The sequence below is a fragment of the Mesocricetus auratus genome, unplaced genomic scaffold (genome assembly GCF_017639785.1).
Source record: "Mesocricetus auratus isolate SY011 unplaced genomic scaffold, BCM_Maur_2.0 Super-Scaffold_100025, whole genome shotgun sequence".
NCBI lineage: Eukaryota > Metazoa > Chordata > Mammalia > Rodentia > Cricetidae > Mesocricetus > Mesocricetus auratus.
In genome coordinates, this window is record NW_024429206.1 from 11,442,092 (window position 1) to 11,465,683 (window position 23,592).

General features: G+C 51.9%; 1 long non-coding RNA gene across 1 annotated transcript; it reads right to left on the reverse strand.

Annotated features, from left to right (window-relative positions):
- Positions 1 to 12,824: 12,824 nt before the first annotated feature.
- On the reverse strand, positions 12,825 to 23,247 carry LOC121133921. The gene is made up of 3 exons (XR_005870932.1): positions 23,085 to 23,247; positions 20,065 to 20,176; positions 12,825 to 13,023 (listed from the first exon to the last, which is right to left on the reverse strand). It is a non-coding gene; the product is annotated as an uncharacterized LOC121133921 (long non-coding RNA).
- Between the last annotated feature and the right edge of the window lie 345 nt (positions 23,248 to 23,592).

Here is a 23,592-nt window from a genome sequence, read left to right on the forward strand (position 1 = left end):
ATTATGAGTTAGCAATGAATTAACTTTATGGTTGGGGGGTCACCACTACATGAGGAATTGTACTAAAGAGTCACAACCTTAGGAAGGCTGAGAACCACTGCCAAAGGCACTGTATTCAGGTGGTGCACAGGCATAGATATAAGAAAATATGCACATAAAATAATCTTACATTAAAAATAACTGGTTAAGGACACAACAAAGGAAGACAACTATAGACTAGTTTCCCTGATGAACACAGTTGCAATTCTCAAATCAATTCTTGGAAGTTGAATTCAAGAACGAATAAGATTAAGCAGTTTGACCAAGTGAATCTCATTCCAGGAATGCAAGGTTGGTTCAATATACACAATAAGCACATAACCTAAAGAGAGAGAGCCCACGTGATGGTCTCAGGTGATGCATAAAAAGCCTTCAACAGAGTTCAGTCTACTTCATGGTAAAAGCCCTGAAGAAACCAAGAATGGCAGAAACACACCTCAGCAGAATAAAGACTATGGATGACAAACCCATGGCCAGCATTATACAAAATGTTGGGGGGATGGACCATTTTCTCTCCGATCTGGAAAGAGACAGGATGCCCACTCTCTCCACTCTTATTTAATGTTGGACTTGCAGTCTTGGTGAGATCCATAAGACAAGAGAAAGAAACAAAAAGGATGAAAGTGGGGAAAGAGAAGTCTCATTATTCCCATCTCCAGATGACATGGCCCTAATGAGTTCCATGGGGAAACTCTTAAGACTGACAACACTTTCCGCAAAGGAGGATACAAAACCAGCCTACAAAAGTGAGCAGCTTTCCTAAATGCCAAGGATGAACTCAAAGAGGAAGAAGTCAGCGTGGGGTGGTGAGTCTCATTATCAAGACCTTAAAGACAGGGCTGGAGGGATAGCTCAGCCGTTAAAGGCTAGCCTCACAACCAAAAATAAGACCTTAAAGACAAATCTAGACATAAGCCTAACTCAGGAGGTGAATGTAGGACACTAAAGAAAGGGTTTCAAAATTCTAGAATACGGAAAGGCCTCCTGCGCTCACGGGCAGGCAGAGTTAATGCTGTACTGTTATTGACCCTAGAAGCAAGTCTTTCAACGGCCTCATGTCTCCTCCTTCATTCTAAATGGAGACAATGATCACTCAGGGGTGGCTCCCATGTTTATTGAGTGAGAAAACCTGGGAAGGTGTTGAGTCCCACTGTGCCTGGCATAGAGCAAGTTCTGGGTGAAGGGCATCAGGTGGGGGGGCGGCTGGGTGGAGAGGAAGGGCAATCCAGACAGGTGTGACAAGTGCAAAACCTGAAGGACAGGCCACTATGATGGATTTGGGCAGCAGATGGCTCTGTCAGGCTAATGTCCAGAGGACAGCCAGTCCTAACCTAGTCTGGGTCATAGCCCAAACTGGGAAAACCCATAATTTAAGAAAAAATGTGTATACTCACCCGGTTCACACCTGGATCCAGAAAGGTCATGGACCACAGCTTCTCCGTCATGACACCCACAGCATCTGTCGTGGGAGATGGTCTGCTCACTGTAGGAGTTGTAGAAGCATCCTAGCACCAATCACTGCCAAGGACATGCCTGCCTGAGTGGTGACACCAGAATGTCTCCAGGCACTGCCAGGCACCTCCTGAGAGTACAATGGCCTTCCGTGAACCAGCTCCCTATGTCACCTCCGGATCCCAGAGGGCAGTTTGGCCTGAACCATTCGCCCCCCCACCCCCCACCCCCGCCCCTCCTGGAACACTGGCTTGGAACAGGCTGTGGAGGAGAAGCACACTGGACAAGGAGTCCACATTTAGGGCCTGTCTTGACTGGCTGGCAGCTCAGAGTTCACTAATTATCCAAGTGTATGGATGGGTGGATTGCGGTGGCCAAAAGACATGATGTCCTGTGTCCTGCTCCCCTAGTGCAGATGTGCTGTCTACAGACTTCCGTGTATCCATGTGCCCTTCTGTGAGGCCATAGTCTCCTCCAGCTGACCCCAGACCAGAGGGTGAGTGAAGGGGGAGCCGAGGGCACCTGCTTCTCAGAGCCATACCTGGCCAGTGGCCAAGGAGGTGAGGTCACATACATGCTCACTCTCACTCAACTGGCCTCTACCTCACTTGTGGGTCCCACTGTACCCCACTGCATGCTCTCTCCCATTCCCAGGTCTCTAAGCTCCATCCAAGGCAACTCACATGACGGAAGTGCCAGGCTGGTATCAGTGACACCGAATCTTACATAGTTCCCCAGGTGGGTCCAGTGCTCAGCCAGGCCTGGGAGCAGCCGGGGTAAGTCTGGTTTCCTACCAGCCCTGTCATTTCTAGAAACTCCATCTGATTCAGGATGGGTCTGTGTGAGCTACAGCAAATCAGGCTGGTACCCATTCATATTCTCCATCAGGCACTACTGACTGCTAGTTTCAACCCCATTTGTATTGCAAGACAGACAAGGAAACCTGGGCCTTGAGTCGAGGCCCCCAGCATCTTGCATTCTGAATTTTTAAGATAACCCAGAGCACTTTGGGTCCCCAGGAGTGCTTGCCCAAGGCAGAGCTAAAACTTGTACCCAGGGGACCACACCCAGGCAGCATTCAGCATCATCCATCCCTGAATACCCCAGGGCCAGTTTATTCTACCTGTCAAGAGATGGTGGCATAGGAAGGGACACTTGCTTTGTTCTGCCATTTCCTTTGGACACTTCCCAACCAGTCTCCCAGAGGTCATGGAGGCTGACTCCCATCTACAGCATGGTGCCTGTCATGCTGCAGGTAGGGGTTTATTTCCCCTTAGTCTTTCTTTTTTCTTGTGGTGACGGGTCTTTCACATGCTAGGCAAGCATTCCACCACTGAGTGACAGACCCAACCCTCATTTTATTTCCTATTTTGAGAAATGGTCTGTGTAGCTCAGACAGGTCTTGAACTTATGAACCCCAAGCCCCAGCCTCCAGAGCAGTGGGGGTAACAGGCTTGCACCCCTAGGTTGACCTATCACCTCTGTGTGTCATAGCCCAGTGGCCCTGGCCAACAGAAGCCTTGGGGGACAGTGCCTTCTGGAACCACTGCAGCCACACTTACGGACTCCAGCCCCAGTGTATGCAGAAGCTGTTTGGCTGAACCACACAGTCCTCCCTCCCCCACAGTACAGACACTGGTGACAGCAGGAGGAGGAAGTGGAGCTTGAGATCCACTTCAGTGACACCTTGATGGACCTATATATCACCCGGTATAAATGGAGCTACTCTGAGGAGTATCGACAGTGGGCAAACAGTGTGGATGGCTGGCTCGTTGATCAGACTCCACTGCTACCCAGATCTGGGGCCATTGTGGTCCCCGAGTCGTGCTCCAGCCGAGCAAGGTCCCCACCACTGTTTAGAGCTCAGATCTGATAGCCTGTCCCCTTCTGTCTTGCATGTGAACCGCATAGGTGAGGACAGCAGGGCTCTTACAGTCTCGATGGCTTAGAGGGTGCTGGTTGGGGCTGGGTAGGGGTGTTGGACAGGTGAGGGCCATCCATGGTAGTTACAGAGGATAAGATCTAGATGGGTCCAAGACAGATGGCTGTGGAGAAGGCAGCTCTGCTCCTGAGAGCCCAGGGCTGGAGACTGGGGACCAGCTGGACAGTGAGATGCATGGACACCAGTGACTGTGTGACTTAGGGGAGGATCCGAGGCAGGCGGAGGAGGTAAATGTGAGCAGCTTGGGCAGCGACCAGAGACCCCTATCCCACATTCTTCTCCACACCCCTTCTTGTCTTCCCCCTCCTCTCTCTCTTCCCCTCTCTCTTTTTTGTCCTCTTTCTGACTCCCTCTCTCTTTTACCTGTTTGCCTCCTTAAGTGTCTGTTTCTTTTTTCTCCCTTCTTCCTGCCTCTGTCCAACACTCTTATGCCCTCTTTTCTGTTTCCTTCCTCCTTCAGTCCTCCTGCCCCTGCCCTCCCTCTCCCCCCATCCCCGAACTCATGTGTTCTCCCCCTCAGGTGGGCATCTCTGACTTTGCCTCCATTCCCTCTTCTCCCCACCCCTCCCTTCAACTCCTCTAGACCTGTGCAGCATGGGTGTGCTTTACACTGCGGATGCCAACTGGCACTCCTAGGAGATCTGCCTCTGTGGCACTGTCCTCACATGGGATGCAGGGAGGCAGGGAGGCAGGGGGGGCAGGGAGGCAGGGAGGAAACCTAATTGTCCATACCTATGGACAGAATAAATGCTCAATTCTGGGTTGGGAAACGTGGATTTCCTGGTTTGTGTTTTTGCTGCTTCCCTCATGGTCCGCACATCAGCCCTAAGAGGAACATAGCCTCAGCCCCTGCGCCACACCCAAGATCTACCAAATCATGTTCCACACTAACAAGTGGATCATTTCACACTTGCCTAAGCCTCAGCTCCCGCCTCTGGAAATTTAAGGTGAGGAGGAAGTCCTTACGGCTTCGTCATAATCCTGGTGCCAACTGCGGTGGGAGAATTGACTACTAGATTCGAACTCTCAGGCACTGTGTATGTAAGAAACAATCGGAGTCTTCATTGGTGGCTGGAGGTTTACGAGGCAAGGCCTGTGTCAGCCTCCTTCCTACACAGTTGGGTCCTCTCTGCTTCTCCACATCAAGTTCCAGATCCCTAAATCCAGCCCTTCTTCTGCTCCTTCCCTCCCTCCCTCCCTCCCTCCCTCCCTCCCTCCCTCCCTCCCTCCCTCCCTCCCTCCACAGAGCACCACTGCCCAGATGTTTGTTTCTGTGACTTGAACTCACACAGCGTGGGTCTGTCTGGAACGGGGTGGGTGAGAGCTACTCTGTTGTGAAGGCGGGACCACTTCAGACAGCCTCGTGGCGTCCACATGTAGATTTTTGTCTCGCTTCAAATGATTGTTTGATACAGACCTCTTGATCAAACACATCCCTGAGCTAGGAGGTGTGGGGACCAGAGAGAGGAATTCACATTTCTTTTTCTCTCCACCAGAGCCAGCCTGCATCCTAAACTGCCTCTTCTATGGGCCCCCTGTGGGGGTCACATCCAATTACAGCTGGACCTCAAAGTCCAGCGTCTGCTGTCTGTCACAGCCTGCACGGCTCTGGAGGCTCCCGGGAGTGAGTCGGCACGCATGGATGTTTGCCGAGTACCGGGTGTGCACCAGGCACTTTACAAACATTTTTATGGGGTGACTGGGGGATGGCGTGCAGCATGTGGTTAATACATTTCCTGAGATGGAAAACTCCAGCCACTGTAGCCTCTTCCTTCGACTTAATAAAAACTGCATTGAACACGAGGGTCAGTGTTTCTGCCCATGCTGAGGGTGGCCCACAGACAAAATATGACCAAGGAAACTGGCAGATTCCACCACAGAGCAGAGTGTCCAAGGGATGTGTGTGCTCACTGGGCTTGTGTGGGCATAGAAGTATGAACGTGCTGATTGCAAGTCCTCCCTGATTTTAGAAGCATTACGGTATGGGTTGGGTCTGAGGATGTGACTTGGGGTGGACACTGCTCTTCAGTCAAGCATGAAGCTCTGGGTTCCATCTCGAACATCAGACAAACTGGGTTAGGTGGTGCACGCCTGCAATCCCTTCACTCAAAAGGCAGAGGCAGGAGGATCCGGAAGTTCAGGGTCATTCTTGACTACACAGTGAGTTCAAGGTCAGTCTGGGCTACATGAGACCCATTCCAGAGACTCTCCTCCTCCCAAAACCAAAACCAAACAAATCAAAAAAATGAGATGGGGGAATAACATGTTTGAGGATTAATGATATAAGAAAGTTTTTGCCAGGCAGTGGTGGCACACACCTTTAATCCCAGCACTTGGGTGGGAGGCAGAGGCAGGTGGATTTCTGCAAGTTCGAGGCCAACCTGGTCTACAAAGCGAGTTCCAGGACAACCAGGACTGTTTTTTACAAGGAGAAACCTTGTTTACAAAAACCAAAAGCCAACAAACAAAAGCAACAACAACAACAACAAAAAGATACAAAGGATATCAGGAAGTTTCCATTTCAGATGAAAAACTTGCACTCAGAGGGGCAAAATTACTTATCCAAGGTCACATAGCAAATTACAGCTCTGATCTCTCAGGGTCAAGTTGCCTGTAGATTCACACAGAAGGACCTACAATGACAGCTGTAGAGGTTTAGAAGCCTCCATGGCCTCCCCTCCAGACTGCACTCCATCCTTAAATAGAAGTGGTCATTATTATTGATATCCATGACAATCAGTGGCTGGATTCTGATGCCAGTGGAAAACTGTATCAAAGGCCCACCACACTTGGTTGGTTGGTTGGTTGCTCTGTGTAACTTTGGAGCCTGTCTTGGAACATACTCTCTCTCTCTCTCTCTCTCTCTCTCTCTCTCTCTCTCTCTCTCTCTCTCTCTCTCTCTCTCACACACACACACACACACACACACACACACACACACACACACACACACACACGGGAAAGCCTGAGGCTGACATTGGGGAGTGCCCTCCATCGCTCCTCCACCTTATTTACTAAAGCAGTGTCACTCCGTCAAACCCTGCTTGACAATAAGGCTAGTCTTGCTGGCCAGCTTGTTCTGAGGATCCCTGACTCTGCTCTCCAATTCTGGAATTACAGGTGGCCCATCACGTCCACCTGGCATTGACATGGGTTCAGAGCTCTGGTCCTCATATTTGTGCAGCAAATGTCTTAACCCCTGTGTCATCTCCTCAGCCCCTTCCCCAGTGTTAGAAGACACTCTGCAGGGCTTTACCATGGTGCTGATGCACCATTTTGAAACAATCAGACACATGCAATGGCCTGTGGGGAAGAGCCCCCCACTTGCCATGTAGGTGTGTGTCACTCCCTCAGAGAGCGTGGCAAGGTCTCAGTTAGTTGGTGGTCTATCTAGTATATCGCCATGTCTCCCCATCAGTGCGGCATCAGTGTTAACTGAACTGATAATTTGCCTTTTGGTGGCTTGTCTGTGATCTGTCTTCCTCCACTCAAATGCCAGCCTATGGAAATGTTAGCCTACAGGAATGTCAGCCTATGGGAATGTCAGCCTAGGGGAGTGTTAACCTATGGGAATGCCAGCCAGCCTATAGGAATGTCAGCCTAGGGGAGTGTTAACCTATGGGAATGCCAGCCAGCCTATAGGAATGTCAGCCTATGGGAATGTTAGCCTGTGGGAATGCCAGCCTATGGAAATGCTAACCTATGAGAATGTTAGCCTTTGGCAATGTCAGTCTAGGAGAGTGTCAGCCTATGGAAATACCAGCCTATGGAATGCCAGCCAGTGGGAACGATAGCCTATGGGATTATTAGCCTTTGGGAATGCCGACCATTGGAATGTTAGCCTATAGGGATGTTAGCCTATGGGAATGACAGCCTATGGAAATGCTAACCTATAGGAACACCAGCTTGTGGGACAGAGATTAGATCTGCATTGTCTGCACTGAGTCCCAATGATCAGAAGAGCCTGATACATACCAGTGCTACATGAATGAATCGATGAGGATGGGTATTTGATTGGATGGATGGATGGATGGACGAACAGACAGACTTTAGACAGCCGGAGAACTTGAAAAGAGATCACTTTTCAATCCTAGACTGTGAGCCCCCAAAGGAAGGTCACCTATGAAAACATAATCAGTTTGAAACATCACTGCCTTGAAAACAGAGGCAGGGCAGTTCTCATCACTAAAGAAGAAACTTAGGAAACAAGCAGAAATGCCCAGTATATGTCATGTGGGTCTCCCTGATCTTTCAAGTGGGTAAGAACATGAGAAAATGAAGTACGGTAACATACCCTCTCACAAACCTTTCCCTGCTCTGTGTGCCTACCCGTGGGAACCCTCAAAAGCTCAGGAGCCTGAATTTAGCCTTCTGCCCATGTCTCTCACCAGCTCGAGGACAGAGAGCCCTGGACTGCTGGCCCCTTGCTTCTCTTCTCCTCGAGGGCCAGTATAAGCATGTGAACTCTAGAAAAGCTTCCCATCTTTGAGGTGAATGTAGTCTTGGACCAGGGAGGATGGCTTGGTGAGGGAGGGGACCCCAGGGCTCAGTCTATAACCAAGATCAGGGCTCAGGCTGCAACAAGGATCAGGGCTCAGGCTGTAACCAGGGTCAGGGCTCAGTCTGTAACCAGGGTCAGGGCTCAGTCTATAACCAGGGCCAAAGCTCAAGCTATAACCAGGATCAGGGCTCAGTCTATAACCAGGATCAGGGCTCAGTCTATAACCAGGGCCAGGGCTCAAGCTATAACCAGGATCAGGGTTCAGTCTGTAACCAGGGTCAGGGCTCAGTCTATAACCAGGGCCAAAGCTCAAGCTATAACCAGGATCAGGGCTCAGTCTATAACCAGGATCAGGGCTCAGTCTATAACCAGGGCCAGGGCTCAAGCTATAACCAGGATCAGGGTTCAGTCTGTAACCAGGGTCAGGGCTCAGTCTGTAACCAGGGTCAGAGCTCAGTCTGTAACCAGGGTCAGAGCTCAGTCTGTAACCAGGGTCAGGGCCCAGGCTATAACCAGGATTGGGGTTCAGGCTGCAACAAGGGTCTGGGCTTGCTGTGGAGCCAGGATGAGGGCTATATGAGTAGCCACTTACCAGGCTCTGGATGCTAGAGCTCACACTCTAGACTCTGTGTGCTGAGCACTGACTTTGCCTCCCCCTGGTCCAGGTCCCCTGTCCTGCCTCTGCTTCCCCAGGAGGAGCATCCCTACCTGACCCGGCAGCCTCAGGTCCCCTTGTTGCGCTGGGTGTGGCCATGGGCACCTGGGCTCCAACTCCCCACCCTGTGCTTTCTCCCTTCCAGCCTCCCTCCCTCTGCCACCAGCTGCCGGCTCCGTCTGCTCGCTCCTCTCCTCTCCCCCTCTCTGCCTTAGAGACAGCTATAAGTCTCCCGTGAAATATATACAGTGTAAATATATAAAAAGCTTGTGCCTGCCTGCTGCTTATGTATTCATGAAATAGTAAATAAATTTTATGGGATAATTTGAAGGCTGCCAGGGAGCCGGGAGATGAAAACGAAGGCCTAATGAGATGGAATATCGGGGCAGCACACGCGATCGATCGGCTGCTGCAGGCTTGGCTGGGAGAAGCCTGGCTCCAGGGGCCCAGGGCCACAGGACGAGGTGCTCCAAGGGGCTTCAGGGGTCATAAACTGCAGCGGCTGCAGGGGGGACGCCAGGGAAGCCCAGCAGAGACGCTGCAGGCTGAGTTCTTTCCCTCGCTCTACCAGGGAATGCACTGTGAACCAGCCGAGGGCCTTCTGCGTGCCTCAGTTTCCCCACACGTCTGGCGAGAGCCTGGACATTCTCCTCAGAAGCTCGGGCCTGTACTTGTGTAATGGCACGGTGACATAACGCTGGATTCCTAGCATTCTCTCCACCACGCTTCCATGTGGCCGGAGCAATCGAGTTTATTCAGTTAAGGTTTGCTTTTCCCGCTTCTCACTAACAATTGACTGATTAGATAGACATGGGAATGAATGGAAGGATAAGCAAAAAATAAAAAAAAAATAAAAACAATCCTGCTCACTCTTATCACCCCCCCATACACCCCACACACACCCCACCCCACACACACCCCACACACACCCCACCACACACACACCCCACCCCACACACACCCCACCACACACACACCCCACCACACACACACCCCACCCCACCCCACCCCACCCCACCCCACGCACACCCCACCCCACGCACACCCCACCCCACACACACCCCACCCCACACACCCCACCCCACACATACCCCACCACACACACACCCCACCACACACATACCCCACCACACACACACCCCACCACACACACACCCCACCCCACCACACCCCACCCCACGCACACCCCACCCCACGCACACCCCACCCCACACACACCCCACCCCACACACACCCCACCACACACACACCCCACCCCACACACACCCCACCACACACACACCCCACCCCACACACACCCCACCCCACGCACACCCCACCCCACACACACCCCACCCCACACACACCCCACCACACACACACCCCACCCCACCACACCCCACCCCACGCACACCCCACCCCACGCACACCCCATCCCACGCACACCCCACCACACGCACACCCCACCACACACACACCCCACCACACACACACCCCACCCCACACACACCCCACCACACACACACCCCACCCCACGCACACCCCACCCCACGCACACCCCACCCCACGCACACCCCACCCCACGCACACCCCACCCCACCCCACACCCCACCCCACACACACCCCACCCCACACACACCCCACCCCACACACACACCCCCACACCCACCGCTGGCATCACCACCTTGGCCTAACCTGCTATAGACTCCTTTAGGGCCATGGCTCCCTAGAGGACATTTCCCCACAGCCTCTAGAGGGCTCCAGTTAAACTAATGAACCATGCCATGTCCCTCTTGGTCTGTCCTGTCAATGGTCCTCCCCATGTCTCTTCTGCCCCTCTGGTTCCCATCCACCCCCCCCACTATTCTTTCCTTCCCCCCTTCAATGTGGTGAGTCAGTGGGCTGCCTTGCTGTTCCTGGATTGCGCCCCAGGGCCTTTGCACTGGCTGTTTCCTTCCTCATAGCAGACTCCACCCCCTTTCTAAGCATCACCCAAATCCTGCTGAGCTACGTGGCCATCCTGCGCCCTGTACATAAAACCCCGCTGTCCACTTCCTCCTCTCCTGCCCTGCGTGCTACTTACCCCACCAGCACTTCCATGCGGGACCCAGGGGAACAGAGGTTTTGGGGTGTTCACTGCAGACTCCCTGGTTCCCAGAAGCCTGAGTAGCATGCAGTAGATACTGTCAGTAATGGTGAGTGAATGAATGAGTGAGTGAATGAATGACTAAGGGATCTTCCAAAACTGCTTTCATCGTATTTTTAAAGCGTAATTAATTAGTAATTAATTAATTGTGCTAGGAATGGGTCCCAGAGCCTTACATACTCTGGGCCTTACACATGCCAGGCACACTGTCTGCCGCTGAGCTCCACCCACAACCCTCTTTCACTTTTAGCTTGGGGTGTGCTCTCACTAAGTTACTTGGGTTGCCCTTGAGCTCACTCTGTCACCCAAGCAGGCAGTGAACTTTGACACAGCGGCCTCTGTGATGGGTCACAAGGGTGGGACAGGCCAGCCTGGGGTCTGGAACTAAGAGAAAGGCCCACAGTAAAGAAGGCAGCCACTGGCCGACCTCGGAGCACAAACTCACCATGCATTCGGGTCACTATCCTGCCTGGAAGAAGGAACAGCTGGCTTTTCCAGGGACACCTCCAAAGCTCTCCTCGGGGCCTGTGAGGTTGTTGGGAAGTCTATCTTGGAGCTGACCCCAGTTCCACACGCTGCAGTTTCAGTTCAATCTTGTTCTCAGACGGAGCCTTTGGAGTGACCCTCATACCTGAAACCTGGAGTACCTGGCACCTGAAATCCGAGGTCTTTCTTAAGGCTGCTAGAACCAGATTCGTAGCCTGGTTCTGTCACACGCTTGATCCCTGAGCTTCAGGCATATCAGTAAGCATGCAGAGAGGTCCACAACTAAGTAAACAGCAGGCGGGCAACAAAGAAGTAAAGCTGTGAGCTCTGGGCCAGACTCACAGTAAACACCCCATTACAGTAGCTAGAATCACATAGTCAAGTGACCACAGGACCCACTGTTGCTCGTCCACTAGAGAGTCCCGGGATCCCCAAGAAGCACACTGTTAACAGGTAATGGGGTTTTCCCCATGTTAGCAAAGATCAATACACCCTAGGTTAGCCATCCTGGCCAGAAACAGATGAGCTCTGGGGACCAGGTGCCACCTGCCAACCAGCTTTCTCCACCTTCCCCAAATGCCTCTTTCACTTGTCTCTTTTTCCTTGCTCACAGCGCCCCCCCGCCCCCGCCCCCGCCATGTCTTCTCTGCCTCAGCAGCAGCAACTGACCCTCTCTCCTGCCCTGCATGCCAGGCCTGAGGTCTGTTGGTTGCCTTGCACAAAGGTCCCAGCAAGCCTTAACTCCTTCCCTCCCACGCACCTGGAGCAGGCAGAAGCTGCGGTAGAGTCACCAACTCCCAACGGGGCAGTTTGCTCCCCCTCCCCTCCTTTACCTTGTCTCTTTCTCCTTCTGTGAGGAGGGACCTGGGGGCCCCTGGCCTATTCTCCTCCCCCACCCTCTGAAGGAATACACAGAAGAGCAGAGCAGGTGTTAAAAGCTGAGACCCTGAAGTTGTGGGAGCCCTGGGTCACCCCCATGCTGCATGCTGGCTGTGTGGCCTTAGGCGAATGACTGGCGTTCTCAGAGCCTGTCATACTACCTGTGAGCTGGGCGTCAATAGGCTCTACCACACCCAGCCATGAGGCAGCAAAGTGCTTTCTTTCTTCTCTTTGCCCCCAAATCAGTCTTTACACCGATTCCCACACCTCTGCCTCCTGCCACAGCTCACGGGGTGGAAAGAGTCTACGTGTGTCAGCTTTGCTTGCAAACTCGGGACCCTGTGTGACCGCCATTGCCACTAGCTGCCCCTGCCAACTGCAAGGCCCCAGCCTCCTGGCACACGGGCACCCCGGGGTCTCTGGAGCCAGACAAACCCCAGTCTCTCCTAGGAGCCACTTGGAGAGAGCTAGGTGAGTCCTCCACACTTCAGCATTGTCTGAGCACCTACTGTGTGCCTACTGTGTACCAAGCGCCTTCCTGACATCAAACCCAGGCTTGGGGAGATGTCTCAGTGTCAAAGCTCTTACCAAATACGATGAGGACCTGAGTTCAAATCCCCAGAAGCCACATGAGTGTGGCAGCCCGCTTGCATTTCCATCCTGGGAATGTGGAGGCAGAGGCTCCCCAGAGCGAGCTGGCCAGCAAGACCAAGGTCTGGGTTTGAGTGACAGACCCTGCCTGGGTGAATAAGGAGGAGCGGTGAAGGATGGATGCACACACACACGTGGGAACAAAATGAACACGAGTCAGACAATGGTGGTTCATCCAGCAGCCGCCCAGTGAGCTGCTGGGTTGTAGTCAGCCCTGGACAGCCTCAGGTTCAGTAGACTCAACTGACACCACATGGAAACTCTGGGGGTGCAGAGTGCCTCCCCAGCATGCCCTGGACAAACAAATGAACAAACAAATAAAATTAATCGCACAGTCTCCGATCCACATGGACCCTCCCCTTGTCCTTACTCCCCAAATAATAGAGTGCGGCCGGCCCTGCGAAGACACACTGAGGTGAGTCACCTTGAGGTGATTAAAGTAAGAGGACGTACAAAGGATTCTATGTGGCGCTATGCACTCTCATGCAAGATTTGATATCCGTGGACCTTGGCGTCCATGGGGGCCCTGGTACCAACCCCCAATGATTTAGATCCAGCTGTGACAGACAGGTGGGGGTCAGGAATCTCCTCTTGGGTGCAGGAGACAAGGGGACAGCCGACTAAAGGATATAAAGAGGCACGTGAAACCTAGGGAAGCTGGTCAGTGTTGTATGTGGGGGGCAGCATAGGAAATGGGGGTTGGGCAAGCAAGGGTGTGGCATCCTGGAGGAAGACAGTCAGGCAGGAAACGGTGGACACAAAAACTCAGAATCTAGAAACAGCAAGGGCTCCTGGAGAGGCGTGAAGGCTTAGGAGTAAGTGGGGACAGCAGGGCTCAGCCCACAGCCTACAAACCAAGGCCCCCTGCAAAGAGCCCTGAGGGAGCAGAGAATGCTGGGAAGGGAGGTGGCTTCTGGGTTGGCACCCTCAAAACCCCAAAGCCCATGTTATCTGACCTGTCTGACCTGCTGAGTCGGGAGGACCATGAGTTCAAGGCCAGTCTGGGCTACACAGCAAGACCCTGTCAAGAAGAAGGAGGAGAAGAATTAAGAAGAGGAGGAAGAGGAAGAGGAAAAGAAAGAAAGGAAATAGGCATTTGAACACTTCCTGTGAGCTTTTTTTTTAGAGCTGAGTCTGTGCATAAAACAGATTGGTTATTACTTCTGCGGCCTGGAGGCTGACAGGAAAGGAGAACCAGGGATGGGGATGGGGGATCTTCCAGGGAGGTGGAAACATTCTAGAATATTCTAGGGGTTTGGTTGCTTAAGATTAGGCATTTGTTGAAACTCAAAAATGACCCTCTTTAGAGTTGTGCTTTAAGCCACGTGCTAGGCAGACATGACTTCTGTGAGGGAGGGACAGGCTGAAGGGCTTGGTGAGGCAGCATGGAGAGAGATCTGCAGACACCTTCAGTGGCATCAAAGCACATGGACTGATGGGATAGAGGGATGGACGGACAACAGTATGATGGCCAAGTGCCTCAGGCTGTGAGCTGCTGTATCTAAGGCTCTTGTGCCTTCGTGTCAGGCACATTACTCTAAAGCTTCAGACCGTCAGAGAGACCCAGCTCATGGGATAGACAGCAGAATTACAGCCCAGAAGGGATGCATACCACCAAGTCATCCAATGTCAATATTCATATCTTCTTTCATTCTTTTACATGACTGCATAGTATTCCATTGGGTGGAAAAACCAATGCTTATTATCTTGGATCCTATATGGACAGGCACATGAAACTTTTCTACTATGGTGAACTATTTTGGTTGTACCATTGTTTTAAAGATGGCGAGACAGAACAGAACCCTCCTGGATAGACGAATAGAGGGGGAGGGGGCTTCTCCTGTCACTTCCCACAAAGCATCATTAAGTCCTGCGCTTCTCCACTCCAGCTTTTATTAAATTATCCCAATTTGTCCTTTCAAATAGATGTCTTTTCTTAAGTAGTGATTTACCACAATTAAGCCCCCCAAAATTAAATTAAATGAATTACGCCTCTCAGGTTGGATGTCTGCAGGACCTGAGGTTGGATGCAGCAAGGGTCTAGATGCTATTAAAAGCGAAGGCAGGGGGACTGTGTGCTGGGTTAGAAGGGAAAATTCATGACTCCACTGATACGCCATGATAAATAATTATGAGTTATTAATTTTAAATTACATCTTTAATGCGATGCATGATTTTAATTCCCCTTACAGTATTAATATCGGACTGGCTTTGATTAATTTAAGGCAGAACAGAAAGGTGCCAATTAGGGAAGCTGTTTGAGAGCTTGGAGGTGTTTGGAGCTGTCTCCTGGTACCCCTCGCTGGGGGACCAAGGTCACCGCTCAAGGGAATCTGCAGATTGTCCCCAGGAACCCAGGCTGGGCCATGTCAAAAAGAATGGGAGATGGATGTTAACCCTTGGAGCGTCTTCAGCGGCAGATGGAGAGAGTGGAGGCCTGATCTGGTGACAGCCAGAGGAGCAGGGACAGCCAGAGGAACACTACATGGTGGCTGAGTGCTTCCTTCAATGTGCGTTAAAAGGAAATCTGACTGCTGTTCCTAGTATGATATTTTGAATGTCCATTTATCGAAAGACCTTGGTTTACAATCAGGAAAAAGGAAGAAGACAAAACCAAGGGATAGAGGCTGAGGCCAGGCCTCACTGTAGCCCAAGCTGGCCTCAAACTTGTAGCGATCCTCCTGCCTCTGCCTCCAAAGTAGTGAGATTACAGATGTATGCCACCGTGATCTACTTTAAAAAGAAATCCATGTGGGGTTGATGGTCCATACTTGGGAAACTGAGGCAGGAGGATTGCAAAGTTAAGGTCAACCTGAATTACAGAGTGAGATTGAGGATCAAGGAAGGAGGGAGGGAGGAAGGGAGAGAGAGAGAGGAAAACAGGAGATTGAAACCCGTGATTTCACAGGACTTCTTAGATTGAGGGTAAATTTGAGTTGAAAGCAGAGACAAAGGGGCTGGAGAGATGCCTCAGTGGTTAAGAGCATGGGCTGTTTCTTCCGGAGGACATGGGTTCAATTCCCAGCATGCACGTGGCAGCTCACAGCTGTCTGTGACTCCTGTTCCAGGGATTCCATCACCCTCACCGTGACATACGTGAAGGCAGAATGCCAATGCACATAAAATAAATCTTAAAAAAGAGAGAAGGACAGAAATAAAGGGTCACATAAAGCCTCACCATCTTGCCCATGAGAATCGTCAAGAGAAACCATACTGTGATAGTGATTCCAGGCAATGGAAACTAGAGACTCTCAAGTGAATGTCATTCCAGTCCCAGGAGACGGAATAGCAAGCCATGAGTCCAAGGTCTCCAGCAGAGGCAGGACAGCTAATGGTCACAGCAAGTGCCTCTGGCCACCTGTCATTGAGGCCTCATTTTAGGTCAACGTTCAAACCAGCTTTCATGGACAGCATAGCTTGGGTTAAAGTTATTAATTCAAATTTTAAGGGCAATTTTGGGGGCCTGTGGAAGTGGTTCTGGGGGTTAGGTGTTTGCTGAGCAAGTTTGCGGACGTGAGTTTGAATTCTCAGTACCCACTAAAAGCCAAGTCTGGAGACGTACTTCATAATAGCAGAGCCACGGAGGCCGAGGCAGGAGGCTTCCCCTGCTCGCTGGTCAGCCAGCCAGGTAGCGTCAGTGAGCTCCAGATTCAGTGACAGATGCTGCCTCAGAAACTAAAGGAGGTTGAAGGCGGTATCAGACACTGACCTCTGGCCTCCACCCATGCACACGCACACACATGAGCACGCATGAAAAGATTCATGTCAAGTGTAACAGTGACACGTAGTGGGAGGTGGCATGTGGCTGTAACCATGCGGCTGGCTGCAAAGTCTCCACACAGGAACCGCAGTGGAAAAGATCGGATGGCTGTCTCTCCAACAGCACTCACTGGACAGACATCCCAGATGGAGCTCAGCGTCAATGGAGTTCACTATGACCAAGGCATGATGGGAATGCTGTGCTCTACCGTGAGAATTACCGCGGCCGAGTGACAGATGAGGCTTAGGTCAGAAGCGAGGCCCATCCGGGACTTGCGTTTCTTAAAATAAGTCCGCAGAGTCTAGAGAAATTGGGACAGGAACCTGAGGGTGACCATGGAGAGGAGGATCAGAAAGGAGGGGAACCAGGGCGAAAATGAAGAAGGGAAGGGGTCTGGAATAAAATGGCAGCGTGTTGGAGGCTGAGGCAGGAAGACCCTGAGGTCTATCTCAAAACAAAACAAAACGGAAGTAAAGGAAATGGAACATGACCCTCCCACACAGACTTCTAATTCCTGAAACAGGACATTTGACCTGGTGTCCTCCTGGGCCCTGGTGCAAAGTGGGGTTCAGAGAGATACGGCAACTTGTTTGAGGTCCATCAGCAAATGGGACCATGGAACGGGTCTTTTGTAGTCTGAGACTCCGAGGTGCAGGGAGGTTTAGCATCAGACCCAAGACCACACAGCCATCAACCAGACTGCAGGAGGTGAGCTGGGCTGCCAGTCTGGGGGCCATAGCTCAGTGTGTTGTTTTTCGGGCATTCTGGGTAGGACCCAGCTGCATCACTGTTAACCTGGGGGGGCAGGGGTGCGGGGCGCGAGCAGAGAGGAAGTGTGGGCACTCCGTGGGGCGTGGCCTCCCTGACCCTGACTGCCCAGCGTTGGAGCTGGAACTTCTGAAAAGCCAGCCAAAAGAGAAACAATCAAGCAAGGCCCCTGGGGTGGATTAGAAAGGCAGGATCTGCTGGTTTGTGGCCAAAGCTTGCTCCTCTAGAGGAATTAAAAATGGATTCTAATTCCAAGTTAGAGAAGGGCCAGGGAGGCCAGCTCCCTGAGATAAACCAGCCAGCAGGTGCAAGCTCCCTGTGTCCCTCAATTCCCTGGTCATGGACACCACCAGCCCTCAGCTTACTACCTGGGCCAGGCAGAGTTCAAGACCAACCACTGCAGAGAACTGTCTTATACCAAATCTCATTGTGGGTGAAAGATGGACAAAGACCCGTGAGGAGACTTGCTCACCAACTGAGGGAAGCCAGCCAGAGACAGGACTGAACCCAGACTCTAGGTTGGCACAGTTGGCTTCTGACCCTTCACTAACCTGTCTGCAGTGAGTTTTTTGTATGTCAGTAAGCTGCTGGCTTCCTCCTTCTTTGCAAAATTAGGGGCTGAGGACAACATCTACTTCACATCCATTACTCCTCCAGACTCAAGCAGGCAACTGGCAGCATGGTACACAGTGTGATTTTATAGAATAAGTGGGAAGAAAGGATGAGGGAGGGACGGAGTGGGAAGAAAGGAGGGACGATATATTGATGGATGGATGAATGCAAGGAGAGATAGATGAGTGGAAGGAAAGAAAAGAAACAGTAGGTGGATGGGTAGATTAATGGATGGGTAGATTAATGGGTGGGTAGATTAATGGGTGGGTGGGTGGGTAGATAGATAAATGAGTGGATAGGTAGATGGATAGTGGATGGGTAGACAGATGGGTAAGTGGATAGTTAGATAGGTGACTGGGTAGGTAGATGGATATTGGATAAGTGAATGGATAGAAAGTAAGTATGAGACCAGATGGAGAAAATCTCCCAACATAGGTAGGTGATGAGTGGATGGGCCAATACAATAATGAATGGATACATGGATGGATGTTGGGTGGGTAAATGGTAGATGGATGGGTAAATGAATGGGTGGGTGAATGGATGGGTGGATAGATGGATGGGTGGATAGTAGGTGGGATGGATGGATGGATGGATGGATGGATGGATGGGTGAATCGTGACTGGGTGGGAGGGTGAATAGATTGATGGATAGAAGGGTAGATGGATGAGGGGATGGATGGATGGATGGATGGATGGATGGACGGATGGATGGATGGATGGACGGATGGATGGATGGAAGACATATTAGCCAAGCCCCACACTCCCTTGCTCGGACATTGTGTGCTCAGAATAAATGATGATATGTACAGAGGGAAGATGCTGAGAAACGGCTCAGAAGTAGGGGTGTGGGCATATGTGATGGCCCCCTTCACTGTGGGGGTGGGAGACTGGCAGGTCTTGGAAGTGAATGGGCAGATACTCCCAGCTTCTGGACAGACTCTGAGATGCAGCACACAGCAACAGACAGATCAGTTCATTTCTTATTGATATCCTCAGATGGTTCTGCCTCCCTCATGGGGCTCATTATACCTCTTCTCAGGCTGATCTGGTGACAGTGTCAGGCTCCCTGTCATCACAGCAGGCTGAGTAACAACACAGATGCCATCGGCCTCCACACTGTGCTTAGATCTTAGCTTTGGCATTTGCCTGCTGAGTGACCTTGAATAACTGTCTCACTCTCTCTGAGCTCCAACTCCAGTCTGTCCCTTGGGGGAAAACTACATAAGCACCACCTTGCAAGAGATGGTGCTGACCAACTAAACTGGGCTCAGGGATGCTTAGCATAGTGCCCAGCATGTGGTTGACACAAATTGGGCAGTAGTAGCTTTTTGTGACCAGTAACCCTACAGCATGTGTGGCAACATGGAGAGAAGAGAACAGATTGCTGGAGACAGTGGAGTTGTAAATGACCACATGGGAGCCGAGGGAGATGTCTCCGTAAACATGAGGACCTGAGTTCAAATTCCCAGAACCCAAAGTAGTGTGTGCCTGTAATCTCAGTGCTCATGAGCAAGATGGGAGGTGGACGCAGGAGAATTCCTGGAAGCTCGGTGGCCAGCTAGCCTGACATAGACAGTAGTGGATAGTAAGAAACTCTGTTTTCAGATAAGGTGGAAGGGGAGGCTGACACCCAAAACTGTCATCTTTTCTCTCATAGGAACATGAGAGCACACACCCAGCACACGTGCGCGCATGTGCATGCACAGACACATACACACAGAGAGGGAGAGAGAGAGAGAGAGAGAGAGAGAGAGAGAGAAGGAGGAGAAGAAAGGAGGAGGAGGAGCAGGAGGAGGAGTAAGAGGCACACTTGCAGGGAGCTGAGCTCAGACTGTCTCCTAAGCTTCAACTGAGCCATGCTTTGTTTCTGTGTGTTGGAAGAGGTCCTACAGCCCATCTATACTCACATGTGCTTCCTAACAAGCATGCCCCCACCACAGGCCTCTTCTCCATCTGCAACTGACTAATCTGGGATGGAGCAGGGACCAGTGTCACGTGGTTGAGTTCAGTCTTTGGTTCTACCCACAAACACCAAGGCTTCAGGCACAAGGTTCCCCTCCACTAACCCTTCTCCTCTCTCTGTGAATGGGGACGGTTGTAGGACTTGGAGGGGTAACAGGAGGCTGGCAAACACTGTGTGGGTGGAGTGCCTGACTTGGGAAGCTGCTGAATGCATGCACAGTCACACCACTTACCGTCCATGTTGCATCCTGGGACCCAGTCCTCCCGAGCTCCAGGCGCCTGGTTGGGATTCCCAGTAGGAAAGGGCTTTGTGTCCAGGTTGGACCCTGGGCGCCTGCTGACCATCTGCTTGGGGGAGATTTCTGCTTAACAAGCCTTGTAATCTTCCCTGTGATCACAGCTCCCAGCCGCTCTCCCTGGGCTCTCCCAGGGGCCCCAGCCTCTCTTGCTAAGCCCCTGCCACAGCTATGAATAGCTGAACACCTGACCCGCATTTCAATATGCTCAGAGTAGCCCAGGAGCTGGGGCAGACTCCCAAGATGACTGTAGCATCGCTGGCCATGTTGGCTTATTCAAATCTTTCATGCAACAAACAGGTAAGGAGCATGCACTTCCATGCCTATCCAGACATGGGGACATCTGGCTTCTGCACCCCAAGACCTTTTTAGGACCCACTTGTGACAGACGGAACATTTGATCAAAACATCAGTGAGGGTTGACGAGCTGGCTCGGTGGGTAAAGGCACTTGTGGCCAAGCCTGACGACCTGAGTTCAATGCCTGAACCCCACGTAAAAGGGGAAGGTGAGAACCACCTCCTGCATGTTCTCATGTGAGACCCTGTGATTATATGGCTTCCAAGACTCTTTCAAAAAGTATATCTTTGGGTAAGTTCACTAGTGGCAAGCACGGAGATGGGCATCTGAGGCAGGAGAGTTCCTGGAGGAGGCCACGGCAGACACCTGAGGGACAGGACAGGGTCATGGGAAGGACACATGAAGTTTGGTCCTGACCTGACCCCACTTAAATTGCATTGCAGTCTGTGACATTTTGAAGCAAGGGAGCAGGTCACTGTCTCCACTAGGGACCAGACATTGTCTATAGGCCACCTCTGGTGTCTGGGGGAGGCAGACCTAAGCCTCACTGTCCAAGGACAGGAGTGCCAAGTGCTTACTTAACACACATGGCAGCTGGACACAGACGCACAGAACCATAAGAGATCCCCTCCCCCATGACCACCCGCAGTTCCTCCCCGCCCCTGGCATTGCCTTAGCCCGGTCCTGGGTGACAACGCCTGCTTCACAGAGCTGCAGGGAAGTGGCTCTCAGCACAGACTCAGCCTCAAATCAGTTTCTAAGGCTGCCTGACAGGCGGAGGGACAGCTGAGTGTCACCCTCGTTTTACCAATGAACACACTGAGCTTCTGAAGACTTTCCCTTAGCAAGAGGGGTATTATGTACACACACACACACACACACACACACACACACACACACACACACACACACACACACACACGATGCCACTGGCTTGAGCCTCCTCAACTTAAAGCCAGGACAGCAGGACAGGAAGTGGCTTGCTGATGCTCCGGCGGTGGCGGTGGCGGATGGTCAAATAAAGGCAGTTCAGCTTAGGGTTGGAGGATGTGGAAAGATCTACTCCAGGGCGGCTGCACCTAGCTCCTCCCTGCAGACAGGCCGGTTGACACAGCGCTAGAACAACTCTGGGGTTCCAACAGAACCCCAGGGGACCGGACCATGCTATAAATTCTTTCCCTGTCCTGGTCTTGTTGCGTCTGAGGTTTCCCTTGTGATCCCTAAATAAACCACTCCTCTGGCATCCCTGTCCCATGCTTATAGGCCCAGGACAATCTTCAGAAGGATCCTGTATGCTTTTACAGATGACAAAGAATCTTCTTACTAGGTCTATGCAAGGCACAGGGGTGGGGGGGTGGTAATTGGGGGGATTGCAACACCTGCCTGGTTGATGGTGTCACAGCTGGACCTCCTGCCCAGGCAGAGGTGGGGATGGTGGGAGTTTGGAGCTGGAATGAGCCTGGGTCACGAAGCCCCTCACCAGCAAGGACACACGACCTGCCCTTTGGGTGAGGCCATGGGACACACAGGGACAAGAGAGGGTGGGGAAGGTAAGCAGGAAGCCAAAAGAGGCAGCCATGACATTGGAAAGGGGAGGACTTAGAGCCACCCACACACAGTCTGCACACTGGGTCTCAGGTGGCTGTCTGCTGGGGCCAGCCGCACCTTCCACTTCAGAGGCACTCCAGCCATAATAGGGACATTGAGACCTGTCTTCCTGCAGCTGGGACCCCCGGCCACCAAGACAGCCAGGCTGAGCCAAGGACTTCTGCGAAGGTTGGGAGACAGAATAGGCCCTAACGGTTGCTCCCTGGAGGCCAGAGCAGTCGGCTAGGAGCGGCCCCCTCCCACGGAGCTCTGGGCAGGAAGGGGAAATGCAGAAGGGCCATGCTACCCTTGCCTCTCAGTGATGGGTCCGTGTCCGTGAACCCTGCAGGTTGCCAAGCTGGGCCCCCTCAGCAGCCCTGGGCTTCGTCTTCTTTGTCAGTGTCTCCCAGTCTGGGAACAGCTCCCTCCGTGTCCCCTGCCCACCACACGCAGTAAGGGAGGTCTCCAGGCTACCTGTCGGACATTGGTAAACTGAGCATCTACTACATGTAGGTGCTGTGAGACCCAGCAAATCTAAAGATTGACAGGTCCCCGGGGGTCACCGTGTGTAGAGACCACAGACTCTGCCAGACAAGTACACAGCTGATGTGTGCAGAGCACTGATAAGGGATTAACCCTGAAGAGACCAAAACAAGATGAACTTCTAAGACCCAATCGGGGGAGAGAGGCCAGTGAGGTGGTTCAGAGGATTAAGGGGCTTGCCACCCAGCCCTTGACAACCTGGGTTTGACACCCCGTCCCCAGATCCCACATGGAGGAAAGAGAGAAGTGACTCCCTCGAGTTGTCCTCTGACCCAACAGTGGCATTCAAGTGTGTGTAAGCACACGTATGTGTGCACACATGAACAATCTAAAGAAAGAAAGAAAAGAAAAGCTTATAGGTACTTGCTGAAAGGATAGAAAAAGGCCAGTGAGGGCTCAGTCACCTTCTGGTGAACTGCTAGAACATAACAATTCTCTCATGCAATAAAATTGGGACAGTGTTTAGGGGTTTGGGCAGATGCATATGCACACACATGAGTCCCCCACGCACACACGTGTGTGCACAAACCTTCTGGCAAAGCCCAAGGACTACTTCTCATTGGCTGGTGTAGGTAGTGTTGGTTGTCCATGAAGCAGTCAGGGAGTGAATTTCTCTTCTAGCTGGAGAGAAGTATGACCAGGAAACGAAGGTGGGGAATGGGGGGGGGGGTCACAGAGAGGGCAGAGGGGGAAGACCCACCATAGGTGGGGGGGGGGGTAGGGGGAAATACTGTTTATCTGAAACCAGGTATCTCATAAATAGGACCTGGATGGGAGCTATTCTGTGACATGGTCTGTGACATCATAGTCACATATGATACTTGAGAATTTATAGTCTTCATATTAACATGCAACCCTGTCTCACTAAGCAGTGACTGAGTCTGGAGATCTGGCTCCACAGAAGAACCTCTGACTGGCCTGTATGAAACCCTGGGCACTACAGAAACTAGGCATGGAGGCTCACACCCAGAATCTCAACACTCAGGAAGTAGAAGCAGGAGGATCAGGGGTTCAAGGCCATCCTCAGCTACATAGTG